This window comes from Pholcus phalangioides, unplaced genomic scaffold (assembly GCF_987345545.1).
Source record: "Pholcus phalangioides strain wild (caught in Gottingen) unplaced genomic scaffold, Ppha-v1.0 ptg000017l_1, whole genome shotgun sequence".
NCBI lineage: Eukaryota > Metazoa > Arthropoda > Arachnida > Araneae > Pholcidae > Pholcus > Pholcus phalangioides.
The window spans coordinates 2936676-2960104 of NW_028301610.1; the positions used below are offsets into that span (position 1 = coordinate 2936676).

Genomic DNA, 23429 nt, shown 5'->3' on the forward strand with positions numbered 1-23429 from the left:
ACTGATTGTGTGTATATATATTATATAGTCTACTACGTCTACTAACACCAACAAATTCCCTTGACAGATCAGATCGATCTCTTGGGAACATGTGAATATCACGTTATTATGTACATGATGATAATTATTTGTTCATAGGACTAGCTTTGCAATCGTTTACTTCAGAAGTATACCTTCAATTATATAATAAAAGACGTTTTCAAATAACATGCGTTTTCTTAATATGTAATAATTTTTTGAAGGACTTATAAAATACAATTTCAAGTAGTGAAATTGTAGAACCTGTTCTACACTTGCAAACTGACTTGCAAAAACTTCCATATTTTGAAATTTAATATTCAGAATGAAAATTATTATGTTTCGGTGATTTATCACCAGCTTCGATTGGCTTGAAAATAAAAAATTATGAAGTTTTCATAAACCGCATGCCATTTGAAAACTTTTTGTTATTGTAAAGTAGTTGATAGTAAGATTGAGCAATATCAGTTTCAATACTTGAAACATTGCAAAATATTCCAATTATTCAAAGCAGTTCACCTACGAATCCAACATCAAAAACTCTGAAACGCAAAATTAATGAAAAATAACTAAAATAAATAACTAATAAACTCAAAAATAATGAAAATAACTTAGCATTCATTATTCTGTGTTTTTTTTTTTCATTTTGTGTTCTGTCTTCCATATTACCCGACTATTTCATATTTCCCCATCTCACTAATATCTTTTTTAATACCCTTCTTTTCTGACATGATATTTGACTTTAAATAATATGCATTTGCCTGCAACGACAAGAATCCAAATTTCATAAAAATATGTTTCAGGTTTCAATCGTTTTTTTTTAAATTGGAATAATAAAATAAATTAAAACTTATCTCATAATCCTTTCACCTATATAGAGCCCATAAAAATATATTTGTCATTCGTTAGGATATAGATTGATTACCTACCAAGCTTGTCATATCGTATTTTAAAGTTGTAGATGGTGGAGGAGTTCATGACAACTGAAGGCAAGATATTCCATGCAGTTACAACTCTTATAGAAAAAACTCCCTGCGACGCAACATCCTAGAATGTCCATAATCAATCTCCTCCCTTCCTAGCCAGGACATGGCTCGTCGCTCTGTCTTAACGAAGAGATATAAGCAGGTGATTCCGTAATCAACTGGAATTGATGTTCCCGAGTCGAAGCATATGAATGGCGGCGTAATAATATTTCATGGTTCATCATATCATTCACATTTAAGATGTTAAATACAGTCGACGCCGCTTATTAGAATCACGGAAATGTTATCATTCGGGTATTGTTATCACTTTTGCGAGGAACGAGAGAGACCAATACCATAACATGGGAAAAAACTTGTTTTTTGTTACCGAAACTTCGGATAATGCCATCAAATTTATTTCCGTAGAAAGTTCTTTTGGGCATTCTGAAGCAAAGGTTTAACCAAACTTAACTTTTCCCCTGTAAGTTGTCATTATCAGGCTGCAAGACTATGTAGGAGGCTAGGACAGGGCCGTCATTTCAACTTTTTCCGGGGGGGGGGGGGCAAAGAACATGTACTCAATGTATGTATATGTATATATTTGTATATTGAAAAATATAATTTTCTATATATGAAAAAAGAAAACAAATTAATTATGTGAACTGGAAAGCAAAAAATGAAAATTTCAAAAGGAAAAAAATATAGAATTCAAAAATGAGAAATTCAAAAAGAATTCAAAATTTAAAAAAGTTATAACCAATGTTTAGGGCTCTCATCAGGGGGGGGGGGGGCGGAACATCCTGACATTGGCTTAACACAGAAAGTTTCTGAGAGCATATCCTGGCATTCATAGCCTGAATAGATGCTCGATCCCCCGACGTTCTGCTGAAGTACATTTGAATTCAAAAATCAAAGCCAAAAACAAATGTTTTTTTTGTCAAATTTATGAAATAGCCAAGTGGCAGTCAATATAAAAATATATAAAAAATATAAAATAGAAAAATAGATGCATAAGGTACAAGTGCATACCATGTGTTAATCCTACGCGGGTTGTGTTCAAAGTGAACAGTTATAGTTATTGGTGTGAGGAGGAAGTAAGTCCAAGGTGTAAGGAGGAAACCCGTTGCATATAAAGATTTTTTTGAGATTAATGCATTTTGAAAATCATTGGCATTATTACAGATATGTTTGGTGCGAGATAGTTGAGAAAATACAAATGTTCCTGAAAACCGTTTTGCTGTTTAATATTTCTCAGTTTTGAATTCTTCTATATTTTTTTCCTTTTCAAATTTTCATTTTTTGCTTTCCAGTTCACATAATTAATTTGTTTTCTTTTTTCATTTGTAAAAAAATGTATAAAATTTTTCAATGTTTTTTCACTACACTGCATATTACAGCTGCCTATTGCGCTGGTATTGGTGAGTTTTGACAAATTTTAAATTTTTATAATGTTCATTTTGTATATTTTTTTATATATTTGTATACATATATACCATTTTTAGTATATTTTCAAAAGCCGGGGGGGGACAAGGGCTCTCCGACCCCCCTCCAAATGATGGGCCTGGGCTAGGAGCTGTTCTCCTCCCTCCTCTTATGTTGGCAAACACTTCCGTACTCAATCAGTCCATAGTATTCGCTGTGATCTATATACGTGTAGAGCTGTTTTTACAACGGCCTTCCTAAACAAATTTATGGCAAAAAAGCCATACTTTTGTATACTAATTGCTTTCGGTTGACCAGATTCGAATTTCTTTTCCCGAGAAACTTCCGCAAGGGATCTATTTCTTGAATTATGTGGGAAAGAATAACAGAGCCCCGTCCGGTTTTACCAATAACCGTTTACCATGCATCCCGTTCTACCAACCTGAATGTAATGTCATCGTACTTGCAAACGGAACTTTTTGGATATTGTTGTCATCCGGTTATTGTTTTCAGAATCTCCGAGTCCCAATGTGATCACATTAAGCGATATGGACTAATTCGGATATCCTCATCATCAACAACAACAATTTTCAATCAACTTCTGGGTTAAGGTCGCCTCTAAATTTTTTCATTCTGTGCTCTGTCTGATGCTTTAACCATCCAGTTGACTCCAGCCACTTTTCTGATCCCGTCCATCCATCTTGTATGGGGACACCTTCGCGAACGTTTAACCCCAGGGTACCAATCCAGAATACTTGTAGTCTATCTGTTGTCCTGTCTTCTGGCAATATGTTCAGCCCATTTCCATTTTAGACGTTTAATTCTTTCCATGATATAATATACCTTTGTGTGGCTTCTTATCCAAGTCATTTATTTTCTGTCGCTTCTGTCGTTCTTTCCGGTCTTTCATCAGTTTCTTTGTTTCTTCTGTTATTTTCTTCATCGGTTTGATTTCTTTTTCTCCAGCGCGACTTTTTTGCTACTTCTTTTAGGGTAGTGGTTAAAGTTCAGTTCATCGTGAGGACATCTTGTCGATCTTCAGTGGTGTTAGATAACAAATCAAATCGATTCTTCAGCTCTAACTGGAATTTATATCTATGTTTTTGAATATTTGCCATATCGGTGACAGTTCTTGTATTTTTGATGAGTTTTGCTCTTTCCATTCTAGTGTTAAGCACTATTCTACATCTCACCAGTCGATAATCGCTTCCTGTATTGAATTTGTTGAGAACCCTGTAGTCTTATGCTTCTTATTAGATAGGATGTGGTCTATCTCACTTGTTGTTCCAGTCGGGCTTCTCCAACGCCCGAGTGATGTGGTGGTAAGATGCCCGTCTATCACCGTGAAGGTTGCTGTCACGGTCCGGGGTTCGAACTTAAGGGAGGTTATAGATAAAGATATTTTCCCTAACGCGCACGCGCGCGAACTTGAGGCGACCACCGACAGACAGCGCTTTCATTTCCAACCTATCTCATTAATGGCAGTAAATTGAAATATAGCGATATGGCCAGAGATCGTGTTTGGTGAAGTAGTTGGTCTTCTCCACCTTCACTTTCTTTGGGGTTTCTTCTTCAAAAATGAATTTATGATGCATAACTGTTCTCTCTCTGCAAATTCGACGAGTAGGTTTTTCTGTCGTGAGATTACTTTCAACTGAGCTTTCACCATTTCTCTCTCCAATTCTAGCATTGTAGTCACCCGTTACTATTTTGATATGTTGGTTTCCTTTACTATTCATTTTGCCTAATTCTTTATAATTTCGAACATATTCATCATTTCGACGATATCGTCGAACATAAATTCCCATAACTTGAGAAATCACGTTTGAATGTTTATTATACCCATGTTACTCTATGAGAGTGATTTTCCTAAAATGCTTTGCAACATCTGTTCCAATAGGGGTTGAACATTCGCCTCTCTAGAAAATCTTAGATACCAAAATAAGGGATCCATCCAGTTGATAAATCCAAAAAGTGGAAATTTGCACATACGTGCTTCTGACATGGTAGGGGACGATATCTCCCCGACGCCTACGTTCTTCCAAAAAAAAGTATTAAAACACCGAATCTCTCTCTTCATAGCTCAAGTCCTCCCTGCATACTCACTGGTATTCTAGTAGCTTCTCTGCCCTCGTTCAACCAAGTACACTGCTGGCCACCGTAAATGCAACACCCTGAAGGAAGCATGCAAATAATATGAAATTTACAACATGCATTAGCGGAGGTGAGATGTGCAAATGATTAGAATTTCAGCGCAGACGCACATCACGCGCGCCTGTGGCGCCACTTCAAAGCGCTATTTAAGGCTCGGAGATTTCGACGATTTGAAGTACGGCAATTGTGTTTTTCTTGTGGTTTTTTCAAAAAAACGATCAATTATGCCTCGTAGAAAACAGCGATCATCTTTTGATCAAGTATCCGAGTTCGACGGAGGAAGGATAGTGGCTTACCGAGATTGTGGATTATCTTTCAGGGAAATCGGTAGTCGTGTTGGACGAAACCAAACAACTGTAATGCGGATATGTGATCGTTGAATGCAGGAGGGTACGATGGACCGACGTGTTCGATCGCATCCACCTCAGTGCACCACTTCACGTGATGACAGGCGTATTGTGCGTATGGCAGTGACGGATCGCTCAGCCACATCACGAACCATAGCACAGCACATTCAGTCTGTACCGCATCATCCAGTGTCTGCGCGTACCATTCGACGCCGTTTACAGCAGAGTGGTCTGTCCGCAAGACGTCCATTGCTTCGTCTACCCTTGACGCAGAACCACAGACGTCTCCGCCGCCAATGGTGCGATGAAAGAAGGATGTGGACGGCACAATGGAATGAAATTGTCTTTACTGACGAGTCACGCTTCTGTCTGCAACACCACGATGGTCGGATTCGAGTCTGGAGACACCGTGGAGAGAGGATGCTGAACAGCTGCGTTATGCACCGCCACACTGGTCCTGCACCGGGTATTATGGTATGGGGCGGTATTGGATATCACTCTCGCACTCCTCTAGTACGCATTGCCGGTACTTTAAAAAGCCAGCGCTACATCTCCGAGGTGTTGGAGCCAGTTGTCCTTCCTTACCTTCAGGGCTTGCCCACAGCCATATTTCAACAGGATAATGCGCGACCACACGTGGCACGCATTGTCCAAAGGTTCTTCGTCAATCGCCAGATTGAATTGCTTCCCTGGCCAGCTCGCTCTCCGGATCTTTCGCCGATAGAAAACATGTGGTCCATGGTTGCTCAACGATTGACCCAGATTACATCCCCAGCTGCCACACCAGATCAACTTTGGCAACGCGTGGAAGCTGCTTGGTCTGCTGTACCCCAAGAACACATCCAAAGTCTCTTTGAATCAATGCCGAGGCGTGTGGCAGCGGTGATCTCCAACAATGGCGGCTACTCTAGCTACTGATTTTGGCAGGAACCACACTTCACAGAAGTCTATAAATTTAATCATTTGATGCTTGGTCAACATGTTATCTACAAAATAAATATTGTTGCGATATCTCTTGTCTTTCTTGGTGTTGCAATTTGGCTGGCCAGCAGTGTATATACAGGCTGCATAGCTAACAACTCGCACCGCAAATTACTGGCGAACCGTTGACCCTAGAGGCTAAAATGCTTCCAATGCTAAAAGGTATCTATATAACGTATGGACCTCAGATACGCCATTCACATTGCAAGGTGTTGTATAGTTATTAAAATGAAAAAAATTAACTTATACGTACTCCGTATCTTTAAAACTCAATTACAAGTTTTTTGCATGTCCTTCTTGAGGCCAACAAAAAAGTTCCACGTTTTTAAGGGCAATATTCGCTGAGATATTTTAATATTTTATTATTAAGTGTTGTTCATTAGTTTATTCTGTTCTTTAACAATTTTTCTACGATTTTGAAATTCAAATATCTCGCCGTATTGCACTTGGAAACGTGGAATGCTTTTGTGTGACTCAAGAGAGATTGAGCAATAAATTTCTAATTGGAATTTTCAGGACAGGATGACAAAATAAAGTTTTTTTTAATTCTAATAACTGTACAACCCCTTGCAGCATGAATGACGTGTTTGAAGTCTACACTTTATTTGGATACTTTTACTAATTGGAAGTATGCCTCTAAGATGCACCTTGTATATCTCTAAAGATAATATATTTTTCTGAAGATATAGTCAGTCTCCAAAACCGTACGGCATACTTTAGGCCAGAACAAACTAAGCCTGAGAAAAGCAGAAGGATGACTCTAGGACTGATGTTCGTCACCCAAACTTGAGTCGCAGAGACTTCTGAGATGGGTCGCACTAATTCGCATACAATCTGGTTAAAAATCTATATGTAGCTGTGCCACTAATTTCAGGGGCATCTCAACGGTTTGTGCTGGGGACCCGGATATTATTTAAGGTTCTCTAAAGAAATTTGGAGAACGTCTGTATTCAAAAATTTATAACATTATTATAAAATGCAAAGGAATGCTGAAAAATATCTACACAAAAATATGTACACCTGAAATGAAAATTAATGAAAGTTCAGAGTTGATAAAAAATTGAAATTGATTGAAGCTTTTTATCAGCCACCTCGTTGGGCATTTTGTCTGTTGTGGCGTTGTATTTGTATTTGTATTTGAAGAAATACGTACTTCCAGAATAAGTAAAAACATTTTTTTTATTGAAAAAGATGATGCAGGAATTGGTGAAAATGATGCAAGAATCAATGAAAGAAATAATTGCAAAAATTCGAAATTAATGAGAGAAATAATTCTAAAATTAATAAAAATTCAGAGTTTGCGAGAGAAATAATTCCAGAATTTATTATTTAGGAATATTTTATAAGCCTTTTTATATTCGAATAGACCCATGAGTTGATCCTGTTGTTGATTTTGGGTGTCGGCTAAGAGCCCCTGCTCTAAGAGAACGTGAAGAAACTTTTTTAAGCATGAAGCCAACCTTCTTATTTTAATCCTCAATTCGATGAGCATCCCGAATAATTTTACCATTCAACTGGTAAGTGAAACATGGGTTGAATTAAAATGAGCGACCCCCAGCACTTGTCAACGCTGAAAGTCATACCCTATTTTTGGCCATGCTGCAAGCCTCTTTAGGTGGATTATAATGCAGTTAAAAATAAAACGGGAATGATGATAAAAATGAATAGAACTACATTATTCAATTGAAATTCATGTAAAGTTTTTACAGGATTACGTTACTGAAAATCCAACCCTAGCTAAGGTATTTGTGACAAGTCGAAAGACTTAATTAAGTGGATTCGATAAGGTATTATTCGCATTTTCATATCGAACGTAAACAGAGTAACACACATTCACCTGTCGTATATGGTTTTATTTTATTTTCTATATGTTCTATCGTTAGCGGAAGAATACGACCTCCAGAGTTGTACAAAGAAAAAGTACTCGTAAACTGCTCGGACAATACTGATAATTGACCACGCTACCAGAAAGAGTTCGTCAGCCTAGGAAAATCGATTACAGTTCTATTGGTTCGGCAAAATGAAAAAGACTAAAGTTTTGCCAACTTATCGGTTGAATAAAATTTCTAATTTTTATAATATTGTATAAAATTCCTTCTTTTTTATAATTTCATTGAAATTCAGTTACTATTGAAAAAACCATGGTTTATAATTCTTTAAAAATAATCAATACGTGCATCCATTGAAGGAAAAAATGGCGAAATTTTCATGTAGTTGGCTTTTTTCCATTTTACTGGGTATTTTTGAAGAGCTTTCCTTTCTTTTGAAGCCTTATAACCTGTATCAATTCATTGAGTACTTTTCATTTAATGCATTAAAATAGGAGCTAGTTGGACTGCAGCTTCAGTTTGTTTGCAGTGATACTGATATTTCATATAACGTGTCTTCTCAATTAGTCCTGTTTCATGAAATTTATGGGTCATATTGTGAAAAATAGATAAACCATTTTTGAAGAATATGCTATCTCTTCTGCTGCTGGCTCTTCATTCAATATTCAATTCCGCTGATCAGATATAACAGATCAGTTAACCCTTCAAGCGGCATTGACGAGATATCTCGCCTCCTCGAAAGCATCTCATTTTAGCATTAGCCAGCCAGATGTTTTGTAAAGCGGATGTGAATGGAATAATTTTCCCAAAACCCCTTAGTTTGCGCCTTCTGAAAATTTGAAGGAAGCTAGCTCACATGTTTAAAAAGGATGTGGCACTTTGAAGAGTTTTTATTGATTTCTGCTGTGCCACTTAAAGGGTTAAATTAATTCGGTGTTCAGCGACATTGTGATTAGATGAATGCAATTTGATGAAATTGGCAATTAAACATTCGTTATTTGTTGAATTCACTTTTTCATCCACTAGCCAAATAAAGTATTTAGCGCAATGATAATAGATAGAAATAAACGTGGGAATGATATGAATAATTTCCCTGTATACGCGTGAAATCAGTTCTGACTTTTGATTTCATTTCAAATAGAACACCAGAAATATGAAGAATGAATTATAAAATAAAATACACAATAATAATATATGCATGAGAAAGAAAAGGCTTTCATTGGTAGCATTTGCCAAAAATAACCATCTAGAGTTAATCGGTAATTTTGTTTCGATCGGGAAAGCAGATCGTATCGGAGTACATCAGCTTACAGTTTTCGGAACATAACTAAGTATGAATCAAAAAAAATGTTGTCATTCATTCATTCAGCTAAAATTTTGAATATCTGAAAGGAAATGATCTGATAAGAGGTGATAAATATAATACTGTATGTGAGTAAATCCCGAATATGTGAACACGAAATCGATAATGTTCAGTCCAGAAGTTAATAATGAACTTGATCAAGATCCAATTGGCAGCGGTTTATTCTTATGGTAACATTTACTGGATTGGTCTGATTGCGAATAAATTTGAGACATATATAAGTAATTACAATTATTCGGAGAGCTAGGAAAATATGGGATATATTATTACTATGTATGTATCTCAAAAACACCCATGAAAGAAAGAGATGAACTTTTCTTATTCTTTCAACTATTGAGTGAACGAATCTCTCTCTCTCTCTCTCTCTTTCTTTTTCACACTATACCCGTTGTGCGTATGTGTTTCCTATATCGTCATATGATGAAGATATTGTACGCATATAGAACAGTAAAAACCATTCATTGAATAAGTACCAGTCTAGAAATATAGAACCTCAATAATTCTTTCATTAGCATCTACTTATGTAAGAACATTACGAATAGCTATACGTCTCCATGAAGTTTTCAACCATTCGTTTTGTTTTTAAATTTAAACATCATTCTCTTTGAGCATGCATCCAACAAAGCCCCATTTGACTACCTTTCCAGGGATCAGTTACCACATAACGTATAACCAAAATTATGTTTGAAACGAGTAATGATTTATAATTCATTATTAAATTCCCAAAACTCATCTGAATCATCTATGAAAAGTCATGTATATTTCTTTAAAGAACAGTTCAAAATTGTTTGAACAATTCAAACAATTTTTAATCGTTATTTCCACTTCTCTTTTTTTATTTGGCGTATAGCGAATGAGACAATATACAAGGAGGTAACTATCGACCACACACATAATAATTATACACGTGATTCCTTGTGAAAAACTAATGTGGAAAAGTGTTTCAGTTTTTTTTATTTGACCCATAATTTTACGAGTTATAGTGCTTTAAAGATTGATGACGTCCCATCAAAATCCTGCCAAATTCACCGAACCTACAACTTGGCTTTTTTGGAACTGAATAAAAATAGTATAACCCTAAAAGAAATCGAGAAAAGCGTAAACCAGTTTTTTTCCTGTCGTGTGTGTGTGTGTGTGCACTTTGCAATAACACTTTGCGGTTTTATACCCAAAAATAAAAATGTTGTTTGCTCTGATCAAAGTTGCACGTCTGTAATCATTTGATTTGTCTCGTTTAAATGTGAATAAAGTATTACTAACAATGTTTCTCTATATTTTATTGAATACTATTCGTAATCGTCACAAAGTTTCAGATGCAAGGAAATTTATCAAACTTCTAAGAAAATACTTATAAACTGTTCTGTTATATACAGGGTGTCCTGTAAATGCTAGCACGGCCTTTATCTTATCAACCGTCAGTCGTAGAGGTATGATTCCAAGATAAAAAATGCTCAACAGGCGTTCAAAAATTACCGATTAGTGTGTAAAAAAATTACAGTGTGTAACAAAATAAAAAATATAAATTTAGATACGGTCCCCCCCCCCCGTTTGCTCTAACTTCCAATTACAAAGTTGTTGCCCTGTCTGTCCTGATGCCAACTAAAAAATTCCATGTTTTTAAGTGCAGTATTCACGGAGATTCGAACTCGAAAAATGGAAAAAATTTGGGGAAGAACAGCGTTAAATCCGGGTAAAGCAGTTTTTCCTCATTTAACACTGTTCTTTACCAAATGTCCTCCATTTTTCGAATTCGAATATCTGTGAATATTGCATTTAGAAATACGGATTTTTTTTTTTGTTGGCACCAGGACAACTTTTTTATTGGAAGTTAGAGTACAGGGGACAGTATAAAAATTTAAATTTTTTATTTTGTTACACGGAATTTTCACTCTGAAAACTGGTATAGGGTAATTTTTTGAACGCCTGTTGAGCATTTTTTAAACTAGAATCATACCTTTACGACGGATGATTGATGAGATAAAGGCCGTTCTGGGACTTACAGGACACCCAGTATACGTGTTTTGTTTTCCCGATGAAAGTGAGAATCTTTTTTCGAAATTTCAGATATTTTATGCGAGTACTTGTTACAATGACTACGGATACGTAAATTTCGTATTTACGAAATAACCGCGATAAATGCGAAATTTCCGAAATAAATGTGATAAATATGAAATCCGCCAGTTATGGAAAAAAAAGAAGAAATTTGATTTTGTGTACTATTTTTTCGCGAAATGTCGGTAACTTACACTTTTCGAAGTGAAGACGTCCTAACTGTGCTCGGTGCTTGTGAGCGTGCTTGAAAGGGAAACCACAAGCATCACCTCTTCCCCCCTAACAATGTATTAGATGTAACTATTGTAAAGTTGTATATATATACAACTTTTTGGAATTTCGGGAAAAAAATGCTATAGAGAGCATTTGAAAAATAAACCGATAGTCGTTAATAGTGGCAGATGAAACATCCGATGAGCCAGGGAGGTGTGTTTTTTCAGTCCTATTGAAAACCATTGATTCTGAACCAGATTAGTCATGTTACCTGCAAGAGTATAATTTTGGAGGCCGCTAATTCTGCCGTGCGCATAGGCGGAGATAGACTTGGAAGTCTGGGGGGCACGCCCATTATTGCTGGGGGGGGGGGGAACAAGATGATGCTGTTGTCTATTCATCTATACATATAATGCATTAGATCAGTCGACTTCACCCTCACTTGCCCCCCCCCCCGTATCTCCGCCCATGGCCGTGCGCTCCCAATTGAATAGGCCTACTTCCGAGTAGATGGTCTAGCACGAGTCTCAACGCGTTGAATGACTGCGTGCTTCAACCTATTGAAAACACTTCTTGGTTACAACATTTCGCACTAACAGTGCTGGGCGCAATTCTCGTGCGTGACGCATTCATTAAAGAGTTCAAAGAATTGAGAATTATGTTGTGGCCAAAAGACGAAGACAAATGTTTTGCACTGAAAAAAAAAAAAAAAAAAATTAAAATTGCGTATTTAAACTCCCGAAAAGAAAGCATCACAATTGTCAGCAAATCTCATCCCATCGCCGTTAGTAACCAGGTAGCATTCGTGATCATTTATCTGAGCAAATATATGGAGCATTTCTTAACCTTTACAGCAGCAATCCCGAGTTATCTCGTCAAACTTGATCTGCTTTATTTCGGGCACTCCGAAGTATCTCGGGTTCTTAACACGCTTTTATTTCCAATGTGGCAATTATAATGCGCGGATCAGGAAAACTTTAAAAACCACTTAAAAGGTTAAAGGAAAGTTTTGGTGATGAAATTCTAGCTCGTAAAATATATATATACGAGTTCAGCTAACTTAAGGATAATCGTCTTCGCCGTCGTTGGGAACGGACGTGCTATTATCGCGCTCCGCTCACCGACCAATAGAAGAAGTTTTATCCGAAACCGTTGCCGGGGGATTACCGTAGGATTATCCGTCACGCCAGTGCGCCATTTTGTGTCTTTCTTTGTGTTTTTCTTCGTTCTCGTGAGTTTTACTTAGCGTGTTGTTTATTTTTGGGTCATATTCTGCGGTGATTTTCTTTTTTTTTAGCGCACGTTGGATTATGAGATAAGTGGTTTTTTTTTATTATATTGCTCTCATTTATTTTAAATTTTCGTTGTGTATTTTCAATCGACTTATATTTATTTTTCTCGTTCGCATTTCATTTTCGTTGTTTTTTCGCCAGGTTCGCTCGCTTCTTTGATATAAGTTCGTAGGTTTTTGGACGTTAGTGTTAGCAAACAGTGTATACTTTTTCCCGGGTACTCTCAATAACTTTGTTTTCCTTCCATTTGGGCCTATTGTTGTAGTGTTAGTGTTTTGAGATAGTTAGCTAATTCTAATAAGTATAAATTGTACTTCGTAGCTTAATACTTTTTTTAGAGGGGTGTTGTATTCTTTATATACATATTTATTTTATTCTTCGTGATTTAGTGCTGAGCATTCTACTTTACGTAATTTTTTCGTATAGTCTCTTACGTATATTTTGCATAGTAATGTATTTTACATTATTTTAATTTCCAGTTAACGTTTCTCATTTTCCTATAGTTAAGTATTATTATTATTATCTAGCTTTAGCAATAGTGTTAGTATGCCTCGACCTCGACTAGTGTTGTGTAGAGCTTGCGACGGGAGGTTTCCCTGGTCTAGGGGTATAGTAGCTGATAGTTTCAATTGTAAAGGGTGCTTGGATAGAAAAAGGCTGGAACTCGAGGTCGAAGCTTTACGGGAAAAAGTTAGGGTGCTAGAGGGCCCGGTTATAACGGACCCTCTGGTCGTCGAGCCACCTGTTGATGAAGAAGCAATCTCCACGAACAACGACATTTTAGAGGGCGAATGGGTGGTCGTGGATGAGGTAGAGGGGGATAGTGATAGGGGTTTAATCATCGGCGATTCTATGGTTAGGGAACTTGGGAACCGAGTGTGTAGGGATTTTCGGGGTTTCGAGCGCTGTTGTCTTCCTGGGGGGAAGATTGGCAACGTTCGAGACGTTTTTCATCGCCGAAAGTTGCCCTTGCGGGTGATTCTGTGGGTGGGAACAAATCAGGTAGGAGCGAATATTAGTGAGTCTCTGTCAGAATACCGGGATTTACTATTATCCGCTAGGGAGGGGGGTTCAGATGTGGCAGTGATTCCAGTGCTGCCAAGGGGTAGTAGGGGGTATAGGAATAGGATCCACCAATTCAATATAGGCCTGAAGGACATTTGCTCCTCACTTGGGGTCACGTTCTTGGAGCTTCCCGCATTTACCGATAGGTGGCTTCGTTCGGATGGGATCCATCTAAATAAGAGAGGGGTCTGGGAGGTTTACGATAGTCTTAGGTCAGGTTTTTTACTCCCAGACCACATAGTCGGGAATGCGGGTTAGTTAATGATAATCACAACAGTACTGACGAATTACCCACCTCTGACTTGGATGGCTTCTCGATTGACAACAAACCACCGGGCAAATTAAAATGTGTGTTAATAAATGCCAGGAGCTTGGGTAACAAGAAAGATTTTTTAGAAACTATGATAGTTGTGGAGGACTTGGATCTTATAGCCATTACAGAATCTTGGGCAAACGATGGGGATGAATCTTTCTTACACATCTCCGGATACGATACTTTTTTGAGAAATAGATCTGATAGGAAAGGGGGTGGAGTGTTGATATACGTGAAATCATGTTTGAAGGCTAGAGAGTGTAACGTGCAGAGAAGTGATATTGAAACCATATGGGTTGAACTTGAGAACAAAAGACGTCATAAGCTTATTGTTGGGGTTTGTTACAATCCACCGAATAGGGATCAAAACTACATCGCCAAAATGCATGATGAAATTTCCTACATGTGTAAGCGAAAGAGGGTTCTCATACTAGGGGATTTCAATTACCCGGGTATTGATTGGGAGAACCTTTCATCTGGAAATCAGTATGAAAGAGACTTTCTTAAGTTGGTGCTCGAAAATTTTTTGTATCAGCATGTATCAGAAGCCACTAGGGGTACTGCTATTTTGGATTTAGTTCTTACTAGTTCTGAGGATCTAGTTGAACATGTTTCGGTGGGGGAAGAGTTTTCTTCCAGTGATCATCGTATCGTCAGATTTCACTGTAACTTTTCCTCGGGTAAGGTTGATAACAAAAGACTGGTTCCTTGTTTTCGGAGAACTAACTTTGATGTTTTGCGAAGAAGGTTAGCGGAAGTTTTCAAAGACCGGTTGGAATCAGTAGGGGTGGTAAGTCAATGGGAAGAATTTAGTACGAAGCTGTCCTCTGTTTTGCACGACGTCATACCCTTTGTTCGAAAAAAGCGTGTTTGTACATCACACCCTCTATGGTTCACGGATAGCGTGCGGAACCTTTATCTTGAAAAGAAAAGAGCATTCAGAGAGTATAAAAGTGGACGAGGTGACCTATCATTGTTTACTGATAAAAGAAGACTGTTGAAGAAAGCGATAAGGGATAGTAAAAAGCAAGTTGAATCTAGGTTGGCAGATAACATTGGCTCTGACCCAAAATCATTTTTTCGATACGTCAATAATGGATGTAAGGGGACAGTTGGCCCCCTCTCGATAGGAGGCTCAAAAGTAGAGAGCAATGTAGGCATGTGTAGTGCTTTCAATGACTTTTTCGCGTCGGTTTTTAATGGAGATAATGATATTCGATATACGGGTGTTGCATGGGGTAATAAAACGCTCAACGATATTCAAGTGGAAGACGTGGAGGTCCTAAATCTTCTAAGAAATGTATGTGCAAGCAAAGCACCAGGACCAGATGATAACTATCCCAGGGTTCTCAGGGAAGGTGCTAATGAATTGTTGGGGCCAGTCGCACAGATATACAGGAGTAGTGTTGCTGAGGGTATCGTCCCGAGAGATTGGAAACTGGCTAACGTTGTTCCGATATTTAAGAAGGGTAGTAGAGAAGTGGTGTCTAATTATCGTCCAGTGAGTTTGACGAGCTCCCTCTCGAAAATTTTGGAAATTATCATCAAAAGGCAGTTTGTGAAGTGGATAGACGAGAATAATGTATTGTCGGATAATCAGCATGGGTTCAGGAAGGGAAAGTCATGTGTAACTAACCTCCTTTGCTTCTATGATTACGTGACTAAGGCTTTGGGTAAGAGCAAAAATGTCGACGTTGTTTACCTTGATTTCCAGAAGGCATTCGATCGGGTCCAACATGGCAAACTCTTGAAGCGTTTACACGAGATTGGAATAGGGGGCAACTTGCTGAATTGGATAGAATCGTGGTTAAGAGATAGGTCGCAACGAGTTATGGTGAACGGGGAATTCTCTGGTTGGACAGACGTCACAAGTGGAGTTCCTCAGGGAAGTGTCCTTGGCCCCATACTTTTTTCACTTTTTATCGACAAACTCGATCAGGGTATCGATGGAATTACTAGCAAATTCGCAGATGATGTGAAGCTAATGGGGGTAATCGGAAATGAAAGCGATAGGGAGTTGCTCCAGACCAACTTAGACAAGATTGCAGCATGGGCAAATGAATGGAGCATGACGTTTAGCGTAGATAAGTGCATGGTCGCTCATTTTGGTTCGAACAACCCACGGTTCTCTTACGAGTTGAATGGTGTCACTATTCCGGATGCAACTAGAGTCACCGATTTGGGAATTCTCATTGACGAGCGACTTAAGTTTTCTGAACATTGTTCAGCGGTTTTCAAAAAAGCGAATAGAATGCTTAGTCTCATTTTCAAAAAGGTCTCTTCGCGTTCTCCTAAAGTCATTCTTCCGCTTTTTTCGAGGCTTAGTTCGTCCTGGAATGGAGTATGCTGTAAGGTTTTGGAGACCATACCTACAGAGGGACATAGACTTGGTTGAAGGGGTGCAGAGAAGAGCTACGCGTGTCCTTATTGGCACACAGGGCTTGAGTTATGAAGAAAGACTTAATTTTTTGAATATGTTTACTTTGGATGAACGCAGGTGTCGAGGAGATATGATCGAAGTGTTCAAAATTTTCAATGGGATGGATAGGATGGACCATGAACTTTTAGTACACCGCCAATCGACTGCTTTTACAAGGGGACACCAGTATCGATTGGTGAGGGACAATGCAAGGTTATGGTGTCGCAGGGAATTTTTCTCCAATAGGGTTGTTAATAAATGGAATAGCTTACCCCCGGAGGTAGTAAATTGTAACACAATTGACACGTTTAAAAAGAAATACGATAAACATGTTCGGGTAAATCGAGAAGCTATCCATTCTTAGAATAAGACAACCATAAGTATTCTTTATGGGCATTGTATAATATTTTATCATGTGTATATATTATTTGTAATTTGTGTTAATTGCATTTTTAATTGGGTTGCTGTATTTTTGAAACATATGACAACCATATTTTTATGGGCATCTTTTTATCAGCCACCTCGTTGGGCATTTTGCCTGTTGTGGCGTTGTATTTGTATTTGTATTTGTATATAACTATCGTTTCCGAGTTCTGTACGAAAATCATGGAACTAATCCACAATTTGGAAGGATCAAACTGTCCATTCACGCGCGAAAAATGTTGAGTACGTTTAGTAAACTTGAAATCTTCAATTGTTAGTGTCAAGGCCATTTATACGAATACCAACGGAAAAAAAATTGACAAATGAGAATGATGAAATTGATGTGAAGAGCATGCACATAATGATGAAGACAGCAGCAGACACGCGAGTTTAAAATAAACTGGGCATCCAACGCAACAAGTGAAACGCACCAGCGTATAGATAAACTATTCTGTCTATCTGAAGTCGCAACAAGACCTACATCATATTTGAACCAATATTCATTAATAGAAAGTTTCTCCAAAATATTTTTTAAGACGTATCATGGGATGAGCTCCCGTGATGACATATGGATACAATCATTTCAACAGACTTTTAGTGTGTGAACCAAGAGACCCATGTTGATGTCATGCGGATTTTGAACAAAATGCTGCTATTTGAACTTGGCAACAGTAGCTATTCAAAACCTTCATAATCCCGCGAATAGCGTGGATGTTGAGAGATATTTTACTATCACGACTTAGTTATTGTTGACAGAAGGCAAAGGTTTGAGTAGGAGAGCGTATAGAGATTACTAAATGTTAGCTTTTTCTAACATTAAACATTTAACATTTAAACTGCAAAAAAATTGACAACAGAGAATTGTACGGGACCGGTAACACACGACACGCGTTCTCAAGGTTGCACACACGAAAACGCAACTGGTTCCATTTTTTTTCGCGTGTTTTTCGTCAGTTCGGTGGACACACGAGAATTTTATCACGCTGCGTTTCTTTTTTTTTTATCCCTCCCATTTTTCTTCTTTTTGCCAGAAATGGAGCATTTGGATTGCGAGTTGATTGTTATAACTAGAGCCCGGATTATATGCAAATGCATATTTTGGCCTTTCAATACATATAAATGTATTAAATAAATTTGGCCTTTTAATACATTAATACATATAAATGCATAAAATAAGAAAATTTTCAGGTTTGTTTTTTTTTCTTGAGGTAGGATTTAATGAATTAATAGTGATGTTTGCAATTCGGTATTTTTTTCAAAATATCAACCGTTTTATTGTACTGTATTTTCCTGCGTATAATCCGCGGTGGCGCATAATCCGCATGCGAAGTTTGAAGAAAGAAAAAAAATCCCACGTATATAATCCGCCGCAGCGTATTATCCACAGGATTTAAAAAGAATAAGAATAAAACCTTGTGTTTCAATAATCCGTCCATTGATACGCTAATTAATGGTCGCACTAATAAAATGACTGTAAATAAGGCTATTGTTTATTTACGAAACAATAGCCTTATTTACAGTTCAATCAAAAACCTTCGAATTCAGACTCATCAAAATACTCATCAGTAGAGCCCGGATTATATGCACTAAAAAAGTGGCGAAATATGCAAATATGCACTTAAAAATGCCAAGATATGCATTAAAATATCCTAAAAAACTAAAAATTCCGAAATATGCACCAAAAATGAGAAAATACCCTTAAAAAAGCTGCTTCAGTAACAAAATACCAATAACAAAATAATTTCGACGCTATTTCTAAAAAAAATTTAACATTTATGACATATATTGCTAGAAACAGCGTTACAATAAAACGATTGATATTTGGAAAATACTGTATTACAAGCATCTCTATTAATTCACTAAATCCCACCTCCGTAAAAAATATGTTATGGAAATATTACGAGCAATATTTACTTGAAACATTATTAAAAAAAAGTGATTGAGCTTAAATAAACTTTTAAAAATATGGACTTATTCTGAAAATTCTTTGATTTTATGCATTAATGCTGAAAAGGCCAAAATACGCAAATGTATATACACATAAAAATTCATCCGGACCAGGGTATGAAAAAATCATTTTTCAAATTAAAATTAACTGATTGCTTATTAACTTCAACAAATTAAATAAATTAATTAAAACGAAATAAATAAATTAATTAAAATGAAATAAATTAATTAATTAAAACGAAATAATTAAATTAATTAAAACGAAATAATTAAATTAATTAGAACAAATTAGTTAAATAAATCAATTAAAACAAACTAATTACAAATGGCCATAATTATCAGAAAAAATACGTCAACGCGTCGATGACCCTGAATCATAGGAATCGATACAGGGATATAAAGTATGAGGATCGATATATAGGGGCCGGTGAAAGCTCGAATTCCGGACCCGTCAACTGGGCTGGGCCCCTTCGCGAAGGGGCAGCGTCTGCCTGTCATAATAATGTCGTAATGGTCATAAGGCGCTTATGACAGACAACAGATAAGGAGCTGGCACTCTGACGTCACAAAAGTTGCGTTCGCGTCCGAAATACACTCTTGTGTGACCAGGGAGTAAAAGCTGCTCAAAAACAGGTTTGCGTTCAGCGGGAAAACTTTCCCGTGTGTCCGTAGCCCACAGAGTTAGAATAATATATCTTTATATAGAAACGTCCTCTCCACTTGTCAATACAAGATCCATCGAAAGACTGGTTATTTGTGGAGATGAAGGTTACAAGGAAGAAAATTCATCACTGCCCCCCACGGGGACTCGAACCCCGGTCTCTCGCTTCCATAGCTTAGATCAGTGTTTCTTAACCTTTTTTTGCCCGTGGCCCCCTTTGAACCATATTTTTTTCTCGTGGCTCCCCTGTCTTACCCAGAGTTTTCAACTCTCATCTAGAAGCAAGACACTTTATACGTATTGAAATGACTTTTTTCAGTGAATTTGTACTGAACGAAAATTTTGCAAAGAAAATTGGCCTCCAGACCACTAGCCTAGAATTTATTGATCTCCCCGCTAGTCCGAGTTCTATCAGGACCGTCTCAACATCATGGGGCCTCCACCTTAGGCAAAGTGATGCTATGGTAGTCCCATACTTTAGCTGGAAATGAACAGCCTACATATTTCCTACTTATTTTCAAAATTAATATTGTTCTATACAAAATATCATAAGGTGGGGTCACTTATGGGCATGAGGCCCCTGGACATGACCCCTCACAAGAGTAGGACTGACAGAGCTACAGCCCGGGGCCTAATATGCATTTCATCATTTTTTTTGTTTTTCATACAATAAATTTCATATAGGGAAGGGGATCTGAAAAATTTAGCCGGGGACTTGAGAAAAATTCCATCCTAGGGAACTTGTTGCAAAATGTAGGCGGTGAGGCCTGGGTGGGTCCATGCCCTAAAGAAGGCCCTGTGTGGTTTTATGGGTGGTTTTGTTGGATTCTCTCTCTCACTGTATAAGTGTTAGTCACTAATATAAAATCTTCATTTCTTCACACCTTAATTTTTCTTCTCAGTTCTCCAAACCACCTGTCATGGCCCCTTTCTCCATTTTCTTCCGTGGCCCCCTTGAAGTATCCCAGTACCACAAGGGGGCCTTATGGCCCCCGGTTGAGAACCACTGGCTTAGATGGTAGAGCACTCGTCCGGCAAGCGAGAGACCGGGGTTCGAGTCCCCGTGGGGGCAGTGATGAATTTTCTTCCTTGTAATCTTCATCTCCACAAATAACCAGTCTTTCGATGATTCTTGTAATATATCTTTAGTCTATGCCGTAGCCCAAGTACTTTAACACTTAACAGTAATATTGCTGGTTTTTCCTTTTGGTTTTGTTGTGAAATGCGAAATTTTTGATTTGAAATATTTTTTATTTATTCGAGAGTTTTTTTGTGAACAAATGTGAAATTTTTCAATTTGGAATTTGTTATTGCAAATGAATACGACATTTATGATCTGAATTTTTTTTTTTGCAAATAAATGCGAAATTTCTGATTAAAACATTTTTTTTTTTTTTTGCGTAAGTTACATATCTCTAATAATGACGGAGCACGACCGCTATTGAAACATTACAGTGACCTTTTTTCGGTTTACGGAAAATTCACCGCCAACAATTCACCGACAACAATTCACCGCCATGCAATTCACCGACGACATTTCGATGCGAGTCAGTTAGCGAGGGAATGAGCGATTGAGTTACTGAGTGAGTGACCCAGTGAGTGACTGAGTGACCGAGTGAGTAAGTGATTCAGTGAGCGAGTGGGTTACTGATTCAATGAGCGAGTAAGTCAGTCCGTGAATGAGTGACCCAGTGAGTGACTGAGTGACCGAGTGAGTAAGTGATTCAGTGAGCGTGTGGGTTACTGATTCAATGAGCGAGTAAGTCAGTCCGTGAATGAGTGACCCAGTGAGTGACTGAGTGACCGAGTGAGTAAGTGATTCAGTGAGCGAGTGGGTTACTGATTCAATGAGCGAGTAAGTCAGTCCGTGAATGAGTGACCCAGTGAGTGACTGAGTGACCGAGTGAGTAAGTGATTCAGTGAGCGTGTGGGTTACTGATTCAATGAGCGAGTAAGTCAGTCCGTGAGTGAGTGAGCGAGCGAGCTGCTAAGTGATTGAGCGATCTAGTGAGTGAGTGATCTATTGAGTGAGTAAGTGCCATATCCTAAAGATATGGCGGAAAGTTTAAATAATGACTTTATGAGAAGAAATTCAGATGATACGGATTCGGGTTGCTGGATGGATTTTTTTTATGCTGAACTAGCTGTTACCCGCGATTTCACGTGATGAACTTTCAGAAATCCCGCCTTAGTGCCTTTCTATATGTACACTATATACGTATATATATACTTCCTATGCAACGGAAATTAGTGACGATTTTTTTATTACGGGAGTCGGTGACGTTTTTTGAGTGATGGAAATCTGTTACGTTTTTTGAGTGATGGAAATCTGTTACGTTTTTGTGTTACGGAAGTCAGTTACGATTTTGGGATCAAGTTTTCATTTAACTCTTGCATATATCGGGACCAAGTTATGTGCATGTACCCAGAGTTTCCCACATCCTACAGCAGGTCCCCTAAGCTGAAATAGATGGCGGGCCCCCAAACCAGCTTTTTTGGGTCCCCGTTACTGGATGTGGGCCCTGGATTTTATTCGTTTTAAAATTGATAAAAATTAAAAATTTTCGTTCCCACTCACAGGGGGTATGTCCGACAAGCCTTTAGGTCGGGGCCCCATGGAAAAGTTGACAGGTTTCATTTCGGGTGTCCCTGGATGAATCTCATTGATTTCTGTTGTTTAACATTGTAAAATTTGCAACACATCGGTAGCCCGCGATAAATCCAGTCAGGGCCCCCACTAAAATTCAACGAATTGGAGTTTGTGGACCCCCATGGGGAAGTTTTCTGGGGTTACTTGATGAATCACATTTGTTTTTTGTTGCTTTATTATTATAAAATTCGCTTCTTCAGTAAGCTGGTGCTTTCACGTGTCCCTTTCCATAGCACGCTGACGAAGTGAAACGAAATAAACAAGATATGTTATGAAGAGAAAAGGAGGGGGGGGGGTTGGCCGCCAAAGGTGGTAGGGGGGCAGAGCCCCCTAGTACTGTATATAAAATACCATGTCCTGACTGATTCATCATCGCCGAGCCAAAACCGCTGAAGCTGTAAATATCAAATTTTGTGAATAGTTTTTTTCACGACGTAAAGACTCACTACTCGCTAAGAAATGGTTTCCATATTCGACAACCTAAGGGCGTCATAAGAGGGGGGTGGGGTCAACGTTGAAATCATGCCGAGCCGAAACAGCTGAAGCTATAAATATGACATTAGATCAATATTGTAATATAGACTCACTGAGAAGGGATTTTTCCAAATTCAATCCCCCTAAGGGGAGTTTCAAGAGTTATATGGAGCAATCAGCACTGAGCCGAAGTCGCTTAAGCCATAAATATGAAATTTAGTTAGTATTATATTTTATAATGTACATACACACTAAGACAGGATTTCTGAAAGTTCATCACCCATGGGGGTTATGAGGTGAGAATAATTTTGAGATTGCAAAATCCACGCGAGCGAAGCCGCGGATAACAACTGGTAATAAAATATAATGCTTACTAAATTTTATATTTATGGCTTCAGGGATTTCGGCTCAGTGATGATTACTCCATATAACCTTTGAACCCCCCCCCCCCTCTTTATTAGGGGGATTGAATTTTTGACATTTGACTTACAGTCTTAGACTTAAAACGAACATTCGATTATGTTGATTTAAATATTCTAACAAATAAAAACTAGTTCGCTACGACGCAGTTCGTTTTGTAGAGGCCATATAATATAGAGGTCCTACTACTGATGCTGGAAAAAAATTAATGGAATAAAGTGAATATAAAGATAAGTTTAATTTTCTCAATCAGCAAAACTGGTAAAAGAAAGCCATAGCCTCATATTGTTTAAAGTTATATGCGTGAGTTCAAAAATCGTATGAAATTATCTCGTTTTAAACATCCAATTCTTGGACATAAAGTCTCTTGGGTGACAAATAACATTTTCGAAAACTGAAACTCGTGGAACCACAGCTTCAA

General features: G+C 37.9%; 1 protein-coding gene across 3 annotated transcripts in view; it reads left to right on the forward strand.

The window, feature by feature from the left end:
- Window positions 1-23429, forward strand: part of LOC149072109 (uncharacterized) — a 216482-nt gene that overhangs the window by 139495 nt on the left and 53558 nt on the right. The window lies entirely within an intron of this gene.